General features: G+C 37.3%; 1 non-coding gene across 1 annotated transcript; it reads left to right on the top strand.

The window, feature by feature from the left end:
* The first annotated feature begins 2,112 nt into the window (after window positions 1-2,112).
* Trnas-gcu (transfer RNA serine (anticodon GCU)) lies at window positions 2,113-2,194 on the top strand. Its single transcript has one exon. It is a non-coding gene; the product is annotated as a tRNA-Ser (tRNA).
* The last annotated feature ends 1,220 nt before the right edge of the window (window positions 2,195-3,414 follow it).

The raw sequence follows: 3,414 nt of genomic DNA on the forward strand, positions 1-3,414 counted from the left end.
CTTGAAAAGAAATGATGCGTGATGGGAAATATATGAGGCTAAAGTTTTTTTTTTTTTTTAATTTTTTTTTTTGCTGTTAAATTTTTTTTTTTTACTATTTGTCTGATTAGCTCCTGGTCTCAGTATCGGGAAGAGGTTTGTAATGGGCAGGAATAGTTTTCATTTAATACGAGTTTTTGCTTTTCTACGAAACTCGTTTATCTTATTTGATACTTACAAAAGAAACATGTTTAAAAAATCTACAATTTACTGCAGTCAGAATTATGACAACCAAAATTCTTTTATGCAACAGTGAAGAGCCAATAGTTGCCATGCAAAAGCAGTTGCTAATTTTTATTCCTGCAAATAATATATAATTCGAATCACATTATCAATAGAAAATAGGTCATGATATCTGTATAAGCGATTAATGAATTATTAGACAACTTTCTGCTCTTCAAAAAAAATAATATTTCCCAAGGAATGAAAACAACGAGTACATCAGTATAAAAGGAAACAATTTTACTGAATTAAAGAACTAAAGATGTCAAGATGAGTAAGAACTGTCTCCAAAGGTTTACCTATCATTTCCCTAACTTAACAGAACAGACTTCTTCCCTTTATAATCACTCAACTGTATGACATTCAGAGAAAAGGTTCCTATTTCTTCGTCTCTTCTTCGACTTCCTTCAAGAATTACAGTCCGATATCCTGACTCCTGATATGGGGAGACCAGACTCGTCCCCGTCTCTCTCTCTCTCTCTCTCTCTCTCTCTCTCTCTCTCTCGCCTTTGCTATGCAAATCATTGGACTGGAACGGGACACTTTTCGAGTTCAGCGTTGCAGCCAAAATTGATGGTTCCTGACGGTTGCTGGCTTGTTACCCAACGACATCTGGTTAAAACACACACACACACACACACACACACACACACAGAGAGAGAGAGAGAGAGAGAGAGAGAGAGAGAGAGAGAGAGAGAGATTCCTTTTATGATTTCATTCTATAGTTTATTTTCTACCTTCGCAAGTTTTACAAGGATCAGTTACGTAAAGGCAGAAATTATATTGTGTAGATCTTAAAAAAAGTACTATTAGCCAAAAGCTCTATTAAGATCTGACCATAGATCAAAGCCGATAGGTAAGGAAAGCCTATTATAATTCTAGAGTTTATATAGATAACCGAAGATACCTTAGATATGAAGTAGTACAGAACTGATACAATTTCTCTCAAAAGATTCCAACGAATTTTTACACTGGTAAATTTTACTGATGAAAAGGAAAAACACTTTGTTTTGAAAGGAAACAAGATAACTTGTGTAGTCTATATCAATTAATATAAAGCAATTACAGGAAGAGCATACGCTGAGGTTATATAGTCAAAGAATTACATAAAGATGACCATAAAGAGTATGAAGTCCTGGTTTTAGCAAAAGGGAAATACACCGGAAAAATAATATAGACTCTTTATGATGTGAGTTCATTCTTATTCTTATAATCAGTATTAGGTCTCCATCTCCATATTTTTCCTTTGGACAATTTCTCTCCCCATATTCTTCTTTCCGCATTTCTTGCTGTTTATATACTGCAGGTTGTAAGGCGCGTTCATACCACAGTTAAACGTCGGTAACTTATCACATACACATCACAAAGAAGTTGAACACAAGTCAACGACTTGTTGGTGACCATAAGCAGTGCTTCATACGATTATCCAGCATTGTCCAATATTTTGTTCTCCACTTATGGTAGGTGACTGGTTTCCTACATGTTTTTGACATTTGATGGATGTTATCGACATGTTTATGACATGTTTGTGATCATAAATGTGTTGAATACTTATCGGTAGTCAAGACAAATGCTTCATACGTTTAACAAATATTCGTTCCCGCTTACAGTACCTGACTGGTTTTCAACATGTTGTCGACGTATTTGCGTTATATTGGCGACATGTTTATCATACATTTATGACCATAAACGTGTTTTACCGCAGTATAGGCGCAGCATCAAGTTACAGCCGCAGTAGACGTCAGATAAAATCTTATTCTGACCTGTACCAGGAAAACCACTCGGGCTCTATGAGTGTTGCCTCAGTCAGGTCCCTCATCACAAGAGCTCATAATGTGACGTTAATTGAACGACGAGGTGGCCGAGAGGTTAAGGCGTTGGACTGCTAATCCAATAGGGTTTCCCTGCGTGGGTTCGAATCCCATCCTCGTCGATAGATGCCTTTTCTGATTCCGTAGAAATAGACCAGCGAGTGTGCTCTCAAGTGAGTGCACATCGTTCGAGCCCCTAAATGACAATAAGGGTGTATATTTTTGTTCCCTAAAATACCTGGAATGCATCTGTTAGCATTAGCAGTAAATTAAATATCTTTGCAGTTACTCGACTGTTGGGAGTTGTAGTTGCAGTGAACAGGACAATTCCTCAATGACGAACGCAGATGGAGGAAGCGCTCAACAGCCCAACAGCCCAACTAGGTCATTCCGTTGTTGTTGTTCGAATTCCCGTTGGCTATTCTGCTGGAACGTCTTGTGGTCTGTGATGATGCTGCATGGTGTTCCTTTTGCGGAGCGCTTGCAACATTGCTGGACGTCACGTCCCCCGTGCTGTAATCCGTCTGAGGAAGAAGAGCAGAAGAGGGGGCAGCAACAGACAGAGGAAAAACAGAGCTTGTCTTAAAATTTAAATTTTTAACAAAATTTTTAAGAATGTAAAAGTTGATTAATGGGTCTTCCCCAACATGGACAAATGTTGTTAGAACCCTTTTGCCACCAACAAAGGAGCCAAATGGATTCAGCCAATAAAGGAAAAAAAATACGAAAGATATATTCGAAAGGCTTTGCAGAATTCCAGCCAGACATCAATAATGGCCCAACTGAGAGGATCAGGAATTGAATGACCTTGGAGTAGTCTCCTGTTTCGATGGTGATTTGGAATAGGAGGGAAATGGAGGGAAGAGGTGGAGGGTGGGAGGGAGAGAGGGAATGTATGCAAAGTAAGAGGGAAAAGGAAAGTATATTGACCAAGAGAAGGATACGATTCGTGAAAATCTCATTGATTACGGAACTATACCAGAACCATATAAAATCAATGTTTTTAGGATAAGTTTACCTCAAGCGACAATTTTCATTAATATTTGCAAAGTCGTTGTAACTATATTTCCCGATGAATAAAAATTTACAGGAATCTATCTAATACTGTGAGGATACATTAACAAAAATATTCCAAAGATGTCTTTACTGGTTAATGAACAATTTAAACATGTCACGGAGGATGTGCTTAAATTTAATAGAAGATTAATTTTTTCCTATTTTCTATGTAATACATCATAATGTTGTCTTAATGATAACTCGAAGCAGAAATTCTTTTACTACCAATAGTAGACCTAACTCATAAGAGTGTGATAATGAGGAAATAGTCTCACCAACATAGATC

Source organism: Macrobrachium nipponense, chromosome 1, assembly GCF_015104395.2.
Source record: "Macrobrachium nipponense isolate FS-2020 chromosome 1, ASM1510439v2, whole genome shotgun sequence".
NCBI lineage: Eukaryota > Metazoa > Arthropoda > Malacostraca > Decapoda > Palaemonidae > Macrobrachium > Macrobrachium nipponense.